The sequence below is a fragment of the Bactrocera dorsalis genome, chromosome 4, assembly GCF_023373825.1.
Source record: "Bactrocera dorsalis isolate Fly_Bdor chromosome 4, ASM2337382v1, whole genome shotgun sequence".
Classification (NCBI taxonomy): domain Eukaryota; kingdom Metazoa; phylum Arthropoda; class Insecta; order Diptera; family Tephritidae; genus Bactrocera; species Bactrocera dorsalis.
In genome coordinates this window covers 40,413,165-40,427,247 of record NC_064306.1, presented here as the reverse complement: position 1 = coordinate 40,427,247, position 14,083 = coordinate 40,413,165, and the positions used below count along the sequence as shown (strand labels likewise).

Here is a 14,083-nt window from a genome sequence, read left to right as displayed (position 1 = left end):
ATCTTAAAGAAATCTTAAAGTAAATATTTTAGAAAAATTATGTCTATAAATAATATAGTTAAATGGCAGAACACCCGCGCCGTTAGTTCTGCTTTCTCCAGGCTGGACAAGGAAGCAAAACGAAAGGGTCTGGCAGTGAACGAGGGCAAGAGGAAATATCTCCTGTCATCAAACAAACAGTCGTCGCACTCGCGACTTGGCACTCACGTCACTGTTGACAGTCATAACTTTGAAGTTGTAGATAATTTCATTTATCTTGGAACCAGCGTAAACACCACCAACAATGTCAGCCTAGAAATCCAATGCAGGATAATTCTTGCCAACAGGTGTTACTTCGGACGGAGTAGGCAATTGAGAAGCAAAGTCCTCTCTCGACAAACAAAAAACAAACTCTATAAGTCACTCACAATTCCCGTCCTGCTATATGATGCAGAGGCTTGAATGATGGACAACAACTGATGAGTCGACGTTGCGAGTTTTCGAGAGAAAAATTCTGCGAAAGATTTATGGTCCTTTGCGCGTTGGCCACGGCGAATATCGCATTCGATGAAACGATGAGCTGTGTGAGATATACGACGCCATTCACATAGTTCAGCGAATTAAAAGACAGCGGCTACGCTAGCTATGTCATATCGTCCAAATGGACGAAAAAACTCCTGCTCTGAAAATATTCAACGCAGTACCCATCGGGGAAACAGAGAAAGAGGAAGACCTAAGCGGTTTTTACACCAGTAAAGAAGAGGGACCTGTTGGATTGTAACTGTTGAAATTAAGTACAGGCTAAATGAGGTAGGGACTACTTGTGAGCCACAATCCCATTATTATCTTTTTCGCTAACAGCAAATGACTTAAGTGCCCTTCAGGACCAAACAAGCTAATCAACGTACTATAATATGACAGTGTTGACACAAATTGGCTGCTGTACACATATTCCGCATCGGAGTCTAATTTGCAATGTAATCATTCTTGATGTTGAGTAGAAAGTCCTTGAAGCATATGATTAACTACTATTTGTTGCTGAAAGCAAAACCATTACATTATTGGCACAAGTACATAATGGCTGCAAGTGGAATATGGTGGCACGGTTGATAGCTACTTACAAATTCAATTTGTCGTAATTATTTGCAAAGGAAAACAAACGCGAAATTTTACTGCATTGATTCTATATTCTACCATATATACTAAGTAAGATAGTTAATATAGAGACAGATGCCAATCTATTATATACGTATTAAACTTGGCTACTTTATAAGTTTTTCATACTACTAATAAAAGAAAAAGAAAGTAGTTAAATTTATAAAAATAAAAATAGATTTTAAAATTAATAAAGTCAGTTTTTAAAGTACATACGGATTGCTGCTTTAAATTATTAATATACCCTGAACCGTGTATATTAAGTTTGCACCGAAGTAAATAATGAAGACCCCATCAAATATGTGTAGATGTGATCAGAATGACGTGCTAGTCACTCAGTTTTTGAGATATGGCTTTGAAATTTTTCATATGTCTCTCTCAAATCAGCCTGAACTAGGTATTTGCAATCACAAAAGGTTGTGTCAGATTTTGCCACTTATGTAATATCTGAAAGACATGCGCAGTTTTATTCCGACATCTTCATTGGTACCTTACTTTACATACATACGTATATACTTTATAGTCAAAGAATCATATGAAAACTAAAAATGAGTTGTAAGGAAAGTAGGCAGGTAATTTTCCGGTTTCGTCCATTTTCTCAACCCAACATAAGAATATAAAGGTAATAATTTTCACAAAATTGGGTTAAATTAATACAACAGTTTAAAAGGTAAAAGATTTACTCTAAAGTTTGGCTATATAAGATACACATACTTATTTCCGATCCTCTGATATATTATTTCAGCTATAACTGAAAAGTAAATGGATTTATTGGAATATAGATCTTTCGGACACAAAAGAAAATATGGAGATGAATGTAAATGGGTCCACATTTATTCACAGTTTCAGTTAATGTTTAATTCATACACAGCATTTTGTTAAATAAAGGTTTGCAACTAACACCTAAGAGTTTTCCGGTGGCTATAAAGGAGTATATTCCATTTATATAAATAAAATATTATTAATAATAATAATTAATATATTAACTTTCAAAGAATTTTAGATATTGAGCCTGCTATATAAACAAAGATTACCATCCTGCCTGACTGGCTACCTTAAATTGTGTCACAATCTATTCCGTACATATACTATACATAGTTCTACTTAAGGCACTTATGTTTTGGCTTTGACTTATTTGAAATGCCTATATTGCGGAGTAAGCATTATTGAAAAGTACTTCTTTGGAAGAGTAGGTGAGAAGGAGGCAGATAGGTATACAAATTTTACGTAACTACAAATAGATATTTTCCAGTGCCATCGAAACAAACGTTCATAGCAATCAGTGAATGCAATCTTATCAATGGCTGTTTATCAGCACGCAACTGCTACTGCCATTTGCAAAAGTTTAAAGACGCTTCCCTGACTATGAACAGAGAGTTAAACGGCCATAACAATTACAAAAGCAAAGAACAAAAAGTTAAAAAGCCGAAATATAAGAAATTAAAACAACAATTTTCTTTTATTTTCTGGTTATTTTGCGATTGATGATTGCTCGAGCCTATTCTGTGCTTACGGTTTAGTTTGCGGTTTATCAACTCTATTTTATCAACTTTAGCTCACCAATTACCCACGAATAAAACATTTCGATCAACTATGAGAGACAAAATTATATAATATTACGCACATATTCACTAAAACTTAAAAGTCGATTAGCCAATCGTCTGTTAATTCCTGATTTTCTGATGCTAAGGAAAATTACTGAACCATGTTTTTACAAAACTGCTTGATAATTTGCAACTTAAGTACCAAATGGGCATTAATTAGTGGTTTGTGCATTTAAATACATTAACAAGCCCACTTATTATTTCCATTTCTCTTTACAAAAGTTAAGTAAACTTACGCCGATAAATAAGTATTTAAAATGCTAATTGATCATATATAAAAATATTAAATTATGTTAAAGGTGTTAAATAAGCACTTGACGAGTTAATCTGCTAGTTTATATTATTTTTGATAATTTTTTTTCTTTGGCAAGCCCAACAATTCTAACCTTGAAAAATGTCTCGATGATTTGGGGAAGGTGCAACATTTATCTTAAAATATGAACATACAGAAATGCCCAATTAGATCTGAATGATTTAAATATTTGAAGTATTTGAATCCAGTCCCACAGTGATAAGAGAATATGCATGCACCATAATAAAAATGCACTCAAAACTCTGGTATGAAAGTGCCGATGTTTAAGACATTTATGTATATAAAGCCAGCTAAGAAAGCTAAATTTCAGAATCAATAAAACTAAACTAAGAAGTTGCTTCTCGACCTTTGGAATGGTTACCTCAATAAACAGACAGTCACTGGCTTTGCAATTTTATACACCTCTATAGTCTCCACTGGATATGGGTCCTTGTGTGGTTGACGACATTGTATTTCAATTAGCTTCGTCTATCTATGTTACTCATCAGAATGGGATCAGTGGCAGGTGTATCATGGTTGAATGCGCCCACATTGAATATTCAATAAACACATCCAAATAAAGGACATTGTTTTAAACTTATGATATTTTAGTTCTGTAGAATTGCTTGTGCTTTCATCCTAATCGAAATATGTAATGTGTAAATTTTTAAAAGAAAAGAAACAAGCGTATAAAAAATTTCAGGTTATGTTATATAAAACTTAGTATTTAGCTACATTAAATAGCAAATTACCTACATTTTGGCTGATTGAAACAGAGTGAATAATAAGCAAGATAAAATTAAAAAACTAAGTGTTCAAGCCTACAGTACTTGTCCAATAAATTACGAACGAAGTAGGAAATAGTTCTAACTTTAATCATTAATAAAAACATAAATATTTGGCTAAAAAAAAATTATTTTTTATATGCTATATACATTAAACTTAAATTATTATATTTTTGTATTGAATCATATTCAATATTTTGTCGCCATATATATATATATTTTTTTTTGTTTTTTTGCTCTCGTTCGTAATTTATTGGAAAGGTACTGTATATATCATTTGGAGCCTAAAGCGGAATAAGTTCGCATTTTATTCAACCCGCCACCCTAAAATTTAACACAATTTCATCAAATGACTTAACGCTATATGTATATTTACCTAAGCAATTCAATCTTATCAATGACTGCTCACCCATTCGCAACGGTTACTACCATTAATTGGCATATATTGATTTTAGGTGCATTTTTGGAAAATCACTTGGCAGCAATGTTCATCACTGACTGTTAACGTAAAGTAAAATGGCTCCAACAAGTACAAAATGCAAGCCCTTACTTTTGCGAATGCCATACAGACATGTTTGTCGGCTGGGATAGAACTTGCACAAAACTTTTCGGTTGCAAACAAGAAATTGTTAAATAGCGGAAAGAAGTGATAATGACAAAATAATGTCAAAGTAAACATCCTCTCATTTTCTGGTGATTTTCGTGTATTTAATTACATATGGAATTCAGAAAAGACAACATCTTCTAGTCATGTATTGTAATAGTAATGAAATAGCAATGAAAAGAGTCACAAAGCTGAACACTTTTAACGATGCTTTTATTAAAAGTGTGAACATCACAATGTATTTTATGTACAAGGTAAAAAAAAGAAATATTTTCTACATGCACGAAAGTATCTTAAAGAGCTTACGATTAAGGATTTTTAAGCTTTTGACAATGAAATACTGCATTATGTACGTTAGGCCCTGTAATTTAAGTTCTCACATCGTGCTTAAATCATATTTCCTTTCCAATTTAACATGGAATTTTTTGACGTTTTGTCTTAAAGAAGTAAACCTAAAAACTTGAAAAAAGTATATTCGAATACCAATTAACATAAACATTCATACATTCTGTGTTGCACATACGACAAAATAACTACAATGATGCATTAATACCAAATAGAGGATCACCCTTTCACTAGACTCATTTACTTTGACAAAGGATCATAAATTTCACATTCACACAGTTCAAATTAAAAATGAGCTTTTAAATCCTTTGTTTTAGAAAACTGACACTTGGGCAGCCTTTAAAAAAAAAAAAATTAATGAGCTTTAAAAGTAGTTTATGAAAATATAAACAAAATATTTATTAATTGAAATACTTCTATTTACATTATTTATGTGGCCCTTCTTATCGCTTTAGACTTCAGCAATTTAATACTTTAATATATACAAGTACAATAACATAACAATAAAGTAAAACTTTTGTACTTTGTCCATAGCTCTCTGTCTATAACAAATAAGCAAATAAACTACGACATTTTAACAATATTTGTTTTTAGAAAACTTTTCCGTGAAATTCTTCTTGTCTCTATTTGCAGTTATTCTACCGAAAACAGAGCCGCAGAGAAATATTCTGTAACACAACACACTTTCAAAAATTCAATAAAACTAAAAACAGAGAAATAGCAATCAACTAGAAAACTTGTTTGTTTACTACGATTTTGTTAACCTTCTTGTACGAGAAAATCACAGCAACAAAATAATAAGAATACAAATACAAGCCACTGTAGAAAAGCAAATAAAGCTGTCATAACTACAAATATAAAAATATACGAAATCGATTCGTATGACACTTAAACTATTCGCCACTGTATTCACACTTTCTTCTGTAGTGACATCTCTTAACACAATATCGTTGCGTTTAAAGTAAACAAATAAAATATAACCTAAGCTTTCTTTCTTTTTTACCCGGTTATTGCGATATGAGTATACGAGTTTAAATTTCACATTTGTACTTTTATTTCATCGCTTTTTGAATAATGTGTCTAACCACTTTTTCTTTACCCAATTGGTTCAAAATTTTACTTGCTCTGTACTCACAAAAGAAATGATTTAGAAGAAGAACAATTATTATGATTAACTCATTTTGCTCATTATAAATCATTTTATTCCAACGCTGTATTTCCAGAATTTCTTTTTTTTATCAATTTTTTTTTAACTAGAAATTACGACGGAAAAAAAACTTTTTCGACGGAGAAAAGTCAAAAAATGAAAGAAAATTTCTAGTCGTTCTGAGTCCAAAAAATCTGAAAGTAAAAGAATCGCGTCGTAAGTCATTGTAACTCAATACGCTGAGACAAACTAGGGTCTTGTAAAGATGGAATTTCAAATTGACGATGTGCGGTGGAAATGGAATACCTTATCGGGTCCACAAACTGCACAATTTTATTGGCGGCTTGAGATGCATTTTTGGATCACCTAAAATATCGTAGATAGTACTGTAAATATGCCGTATTTTCTCTTATATTTTGCTCCATTTTGCGACGCTATAACTCACTATATCTGTTAAAAGAAACTGATCAATTTGTGTTAGCGCGTGAAATGAGCTATTCCAAAAGGTATAGCATGACCCGACTGACAAGGACCAATAAAGTTGACAGTTGACGCCTGTTGATATCCTTTTTTACTGCAGCTAAACTCCTAAGCCAATGCGTGCATGTCAACGATTTTCACAACATGCCCAATGTTGCTTCATAGACCTTGTATTTAAACCTATTACTCGGTGGTTCTAGCTAAAAATAATCGGGTGAAAACTTGAACAAATAAACTGTCTGCCAAGTAGTCGAATTCCCAGAAACTCACATAATAGACTCCCATGATAGTGAGGTACCTTAATGAAACCCATAAAGCCTTCATTAGTATGTGGCATGTAAATTGAATAACGCAAATCGAAAGTTCTCTAACGATTTTTCGACATACTTGAAACTTACATTAGCTAACGTTTTAATATTCACAACGAAATGTAGCCCTTCTTACTCCTTTATGCATATTTCACACAAATGAAGTGCAATTATGGGAATTTTTCCGAAGAAACAATTCTATGTTATCTTTTGGTAAAATGATAAAATAAGCACGTTATAAAAATAAGTACACGCTTTGCTTTGCATATACCATCTGAATCATAGTTGAAATTTAAAAAAAAGCAAAAATTTTCATGTCGATTTTAAAGACTGGGATATTGCCTTTCCTCTCCGCCCTTGTTAGTATGCCAACGAGTAGTGCGATTTTCATATAAACATATCGACTGTCCATATATGTATATCAAATAAACTGTGTGGCAAGTATCAGTTCCAAAACCCCATATAATGTACACGTTGGTATGGTATATCATTATGGTGTGATGACGATTAAAATTGAAGTCAGCTGCAACCCTAATTATATTTCTCACTAATATAAAATTATTTTATGCATATGCACATACATATGTAGGGGTAGTTGTGATACATACATTCAATTGTTAACCTTTGCTCTATAAATAGTTAAGAAAGCTTTCGTATGAAGAACACTGTTATCACGGTAAATTTGAGTATAATTTACCTAAGTTTCATGATTTTTTTTGTCGTTGTACAGACGCAACTGCCACAACCCATAATGCAGTTCAGCATATAAACGGAACTGCGTACAAGTAATCCTACTGTACTTATGTAACTTATTCAAGGTTGCAACTAACGTGCATTTCGGTAAAATAAAGCTGCCCTTACTGTAGCAAGGGCCTCGACGGACGTCCTAATCAAGACCTTGAACCAAAATAAATAAATATATATTTTCCGCTATGGCCTTCCACTTCGATACTAGTATTGTCATACAGTGATAATGCCAATATTGGCATTACTTAACGCATGGTTATAACTCAAGGCTATTATTAGCGTATGCTATCAGTAGCATAAATCCATTGCTATATTTTCGATGCGTGCATAACTGATGGCGAAATAAGTGGTAAAATGACTATATATTTTTATCACCTTCCATATGAAATAGTGGCGAATAACCATGACCACCTTTATGGCCGTATAAAAACTTGATTTCATAGACTCCACGCATTCAAAAAAGTGGTGCATATTGTCAGTATTATTTTCATCATGTCCTGTACCGTTGCGCATACGTCGAAGTGGTGAACTATGTAAATGAATATTGCGCATACTACATATTAATTCTTTTGGATTCTTAGAAAACAAGTTATTTATAATAAAACACTAAATAAGATTTACCCAAATATGTTTAAATACTTAATAAGCTTTTTACTTCATAATGTAAAACAATTTGAAGCACGTGGTGTTGCGCTTCGGGTCTGTAGAGTAGTACTTTTTGGTACTTAAAAAATATTTTAGCACGTAGTTTCGACCAACATCTGAAAACCATATACACTTCAATAAGAAATATGAACTTATTTAATTTGTTCACTCAAACTGATTGATGATTTGGGAACGTCAAATAGGGGAGTGAGCATTTGCAATTGAGCCTGCGAACTTAACTGTATAAGTGGGATGGATCCTTAAAAATAGAAAACAGATTTTCTGAAGTATACACGATTATACTTAACTTTAACGCTTACGTTGATTTTACTAGATTCGAAAAAACTATATGAACGCTCTGGCCCTGATGGAAAATGGTTAAAACATGTGACCTGGGAACCTAAACAATTTATTTTGATTATTATGAATGCATCTAATGTACATATGTATTCGAGTTTGTATAGAAGAAATTAACGTAAAAAAATTTTCCAGTTGTCTGCCTTTATATACGGTATGAATATGCACACATAGACCGCACATATGTTTTTATTGTCTGAACAACTTTCCATTCAAAGGAACACTTCGTTATAGTAATCTGAACCAAAGTTTGGAAAATGCGGAAAAATGTTAAAACAAAATTGCTAACACCCAGTAGCTTGTTCATATTTCAAAAACTCTGCTCTGAATATTCAGACTCCTAATGCTCCAAGCATGCTTTGTGAAAATATTCAATGAGTTTCCCGCGAAAAGTTTTCTCAAAACTTGAATAACTTAGGTTATAAAGACTATATAACTCTAAAAAAGGCGTTTTTAAAAACAAAAATTGTCTAATTCAACATTAATTAAATAACTTGGGGTTATAAAGACCTTATAACCCTAAAAAAATTAAAATGTTAAAACATTTTTATTTTGATTCGATTGGCGCATCATTTGGACCAATTCATGTATCATAAGCTAATTTGATTGGGCATAACATGAATAAATCAAATACTACTCTGACTAGCTACAGGTCCATTTTATTATAACGTGTGGTTTTCAGTTTTTCAAAGTATATACCTATTGGTGTCGACCTGTACAGCGGCTGCTCGCATATACTTACCATACTAGAAACTAGTAGTCATTTATGCAGAAAATTATTGCCGTTTCCTACTCTGTTATAACATGTTTAATCTCATCATGTCAACTAACTTTAAATGGTCATCACTTTGAAATACTTTAATTCGTGATTTTGTGCTTTAACGAAAATGATGTAAGAGAGCTAGAATACAGTTTAGAATGCTGTACTTCGATTAATAATATATACAATGTTTGGCAAAGAAATACATACCATGTTTATGAAAAGTTATAAAACGTGGAATATGGCGTATACAAATTTGCACAGTCTATTTTAAAACTACAGTTTCGATACAATGGAAGACATTTATCGTTTTAAATTTGATTATCTATATTTCGACATTGGAAACGTCTACTATTCGAAAAGTGACTTGATATTCATTAAAATTTAGGTAAATGGGTCTGAACGCAACAGTCAGCACTTTGAAATTTAGCAACTCTTTAGCATTAACTGTTGTTTTACCGAAAATCATCTTTTCGAAAAAAAAGTTCATTATGCAATAGTTATTACATACATTGTCAAAGTTATGGGGCACAGAAAACCCGCTGATACAGTCGACAAACGGCAATGCACAAACTACAATCACTTTGTGCGGATGCTGATCACAAAATCGCGCATTTTTCTTCGGGTTGAATAAAGACAAAATCATTATATGTAATATATTGAAGTTGGGGGTAGTACCGACCCGAATTTAATTTATTGCCAATACTAAATACTATTAATATGCAACATACTAACGCTACACTCAATTTTTACGCCCTATCTTCGAGATTAAATTTTATATGCTACCCTATATTATGTAGCATGTTTGAAAACACGTGTGAATCATATTCACATTTAAATAGCTGCACCCCAGGTGTGTGTGAACTTTTTAACGATCCATAAACTGGAAGCTATTATGACTATTAGCTTTCACCCAATTTCAGCAGGTTAACGTAACAGAAGCTTTTTCAATCACTTCCACACTATACTACTTACAGCATTGTTTTAGTTATTTGCGGTTAAGGAATTCATACGTTTATGGTATGGTAATTATGTAATCTTAATTTCGATGTTAATATGTGTAATTTGGCAAGTAGTGTTAAAATTAAACCTAATTATGCCAAACATTTGCCAGCGTAGAATATAGGAGTATAGTACCCTCATATGTACAGCTTCACAACTACATATTTTAGTGCTCTCGCAACATAAGTTGCTATAGGTTTTCCTTAATGTCGATTTTACCTGGGCACATTGGCAGTTGAGCTTATAACGTACTGATTTCGCCATCTACTACTTGTGAAAACCAATCTCGACGCTTACTTTATTAGTCAAATAAATCATGTGAAAAAATATGTGAAAAATTTAATCGAAAGTTGCAGCTTTACACGAACAGGACAGAGGTATGGACAATAGATATTACATTTTGTTCAAATACTACTTACTCAAACAAAGCCTGATCCGTTTCGTAAATTACTTAATTTTTTTGCTTAAAAATGCATAGCCTTATTTTAAGGTGCATTTATGTATAAATATTAACCAATTTGGTATGAGAAAATGGACTATTATCCTCTGTAGCAATTAAATCAAAGCTACAAGAGCATACCGACTTTTTAATTTCACATATCTAGTCAAAAGGGTGACGAGGCAACTACTGCCGTTTTTCCCCATTTTTTTGGTAAATCCCCATTAGACACATTGTATTCATTGTGACATAAAATGTGTTTGATAATTGGTATACTATCGATATTACTATGTGAAATATAAGCGCGATGGTCTCAACCATTTGTTTTTAGTCATGCCGCTGCCACGCTCTGGGCGACCTTCAACCTCTTTAAATGAAGAAAAATAAAAATAAAAGGTGGGACTATGGTTTATGACCCAATCCATGTAAGAGATGGCAAGAGAGCTCCTTCGCGCGTGTTTTTTTTTTTTTTTTTGTTATAAAACGCGTTCTTGCTCGACACTCCCTCATACTGAATTCGTTTAAAAGTAAAAAGCAATTTACGTATGAGTAAAGCCGAAACTAATATACCCTAGGGTGCATATCTTTTAGTACTATTTTTCGAAGAAAACGTAGCGCTATAGTTACCCGATCTGAACAATATTTTTCGGAGATGTATATTATCCTAGCAGTAATTGTTGTCAAATTTCGTGAAGATACGAAATTCAAATGTAAAAGTAAATACAAGAACTTGATCCGAAGCAAACCGACATTATATGTTATATGGTCCGAGCGAGTTACGCAATGACACTTGGTAAGACAGCTACTGCCGAAAATTTCAAAATGAATCTTAAAACTGATAGACTAGTTCGTAACCATTATAAAGACCGGCAAACAGATAGACACATTGTGCCAAAGACATGGCTAATTTAAATCGACTCAGATAACATACTGATCATTTATATATAGAATGTACACTTTATAGGTCTCCGAGTTGGTATGGGTGTTATTAACAATGTCATACATATATCCCGTGGGTATCTGTCAAAAGTTTTTTTTGTCACCGACAAGGCGACGCCTTATGTCGGTACACCTGATCCTGAAAAAATAATTCGAGCTGTAGAGCTTTTTCGACAATACAATCTTCTATAAAATAATGAAAAAACAATTTGTTTAAACACCCGCGTTCTGTATTCTTTCCAGGCTTGACAAGGAAGCAAAGCCATTTTGGTGAATAGTTCGGGTAGACGAAATATGTCTTGTCATCAAAAAACGGTCATCGCACTTGCTCGATTTGGCTCGTACGTCACAGTCATAAGCTGAATTTATTTGCGAAAAGAATACGCGTTGTCTACACAAGTAATTTAAAGCCAAATAGTGCAATGAAAACCATCGACGAGCCACCGTATTCACCACTCATTCCGTATGATATTTTCTTGTTCCCCAAACTGAAATTTATGGTCCGCGAAACCCGTCGATCGAAGAGATAAAACATACTATAATTCGCCGGAGGAGCTGAGACCAACCCAAAAAGTACTTATGAAAAGTGTTTCGAGGACTGGAAACATTGTTGGCATAAGTATATTACATATGCTGGGGATTACTTCGAAGGCGACAAAATAAATATTGATGAATAATTAAATATTTTGCGTTTAATCTACATTTAGCAGACACTCTTTTGTCACAATGTATGTGGATTTATTGTATAACATGCTTTCATTTCATCAGCGAATCTAAACTGTATGAATATTTATTATATACTTGTATGTATGTATTTGAGTATATTTGAAGGGAATGTAAATTTTTATTAACGCTTTTCTGCACGCATACAAATTATTACCATTTAACCAATTTAGGAATGAATAATTTTCGAATTGCTGCAAGGACGAGTGCAAAACTCGTAAATAAATTATCAAGTTGCGAGTGAAAGGCTGTGAAAATATTCATAACAAATTACTAATGTTTAAATGGAAATTCAAAATTCAAAATTCAATACAGATGTATATACGTTGTAACAAAATGATATCGGTATGCCATAAAATCAACTGAGATACAAAACCATGGCTAAAAGCAAAGCAATTTATGTGCTACATAGATATGTATGATGAAATCATATTATTCAATGATAGATGGTGTAATAAGTTGTGCCAGATTCATGAATTTTAATGATGTATTATTATGTGAGGAAATTTTGTTTTACATGATGAGATCTGTGAAATTAATATAAAGAGATAGTAAAGTAAGTAAAATATGCAAAATAATGTAAAATATGTTACATGTACCATTTGTTGTGGAGTGGATGAATTAAGTGGAATTTCCCAAATATTCTGTTTTAAAAAATTCAGCTGGTGAAATAATTGTAATACAATATTAGCATAAGCTATTGAGGATTTTGAATATTTTTGATATTGAATATACCAAAAATATTTTTTAACATTTTATCTACACTTTTCAGTTGTATTCTACTATTTTCTTCAATTTTTAAAATTAAGTCTAAAAATAATTTAAGATAAAGTCATAATCTCATTTTGATAAAAATTAAATTATTAAAAATGTGCAAATATGAATTCTTAAAATATATTTAATTTATTAAAACAAAATATATAGTAATTTATATACAAACACCCTGTACTCACCTTTAAGTCTCAAAGCAAAATATAACTATTACTCTTCGTTTGATATTGTTTGTTTGTTATACGAACGACGTTGTTGGTTAATTAGTAAACGACGAGAGACGAACATCGAACAAAACGAACGCTTGACTTTACATTTTATGAAACATGTTTAAACAGAAATTTATTCACTAATTCACTACGCCACTATTTATGAATGATATAGAATATTCGACTTTCACTCACTTCACTAATAACACCATTAACAAACATAAACACAAAAAACAAAATTACCTATGCACACTATTTATTTACACACATTTTTTGCTTTCACTACAACACTTACAGCTTTTCACTTAATTTTAGTTTTTATTTAATTTGCACAACTCTGACTAAAGATTTTAAATTAAATAAAAATAAAATTTAAAAAGCACTTTTACTTTAAATTTCTTACGCGTTTATTACTATTTTTCCGCAACACGAACTGGCGCGCGATTTGACCGTAGACCGATCGCGATTGAAAAACTCCAATTGACTGACTCTGAGTAAATGTGGAGTGCATGTATGGACACGACGGCGCCGTTGCTGTTGGCGTTGTGTAGTATGTGGTGGAGTCTGAATGGGGAGAAAACGTCCGTTGTTTTTGTCCACCTTGCTTTGCGATTGCATATCACAGCATAGCGAAGGAGTATTGCACTCGCTACACGACTACTACATTGCGATAGCTACTGCTTCTCCTTGAAAGGTTGTTTGTGGATTAGCAGCAATTTGGCGAGAAAGGTGTCAAATGAAAGAACTCGCATGCGATTTTTCATATACTCTGAATATATTTAAAAATGCTTA

General features: G+C 32.5%; 1 long non-coding RNA gene across 1 annotated transcript in view; it reads right to left on the bottom strand.

Moving 5' to 3' along the window:
- Positions 1 to 13,873, bottom strand: part of LOC125778364 (uncharacterized) — an 80,190-nt gene extending 66,317 nt beyond the window's left edge. Inside the window, exon 1 of the long non-coding RNA XR_007422654.1 lies at positions 13,265 to 13,873. This is a non-coding gene — a long non-coding RNA (uncharacterized LOC125778364). The remainder of the gene's footprint in view (positions 1 to 13,264) is intronic.
- Between the last annotated feature and the right edge of the window lie 210 nt (positions 13,874 to 14,083).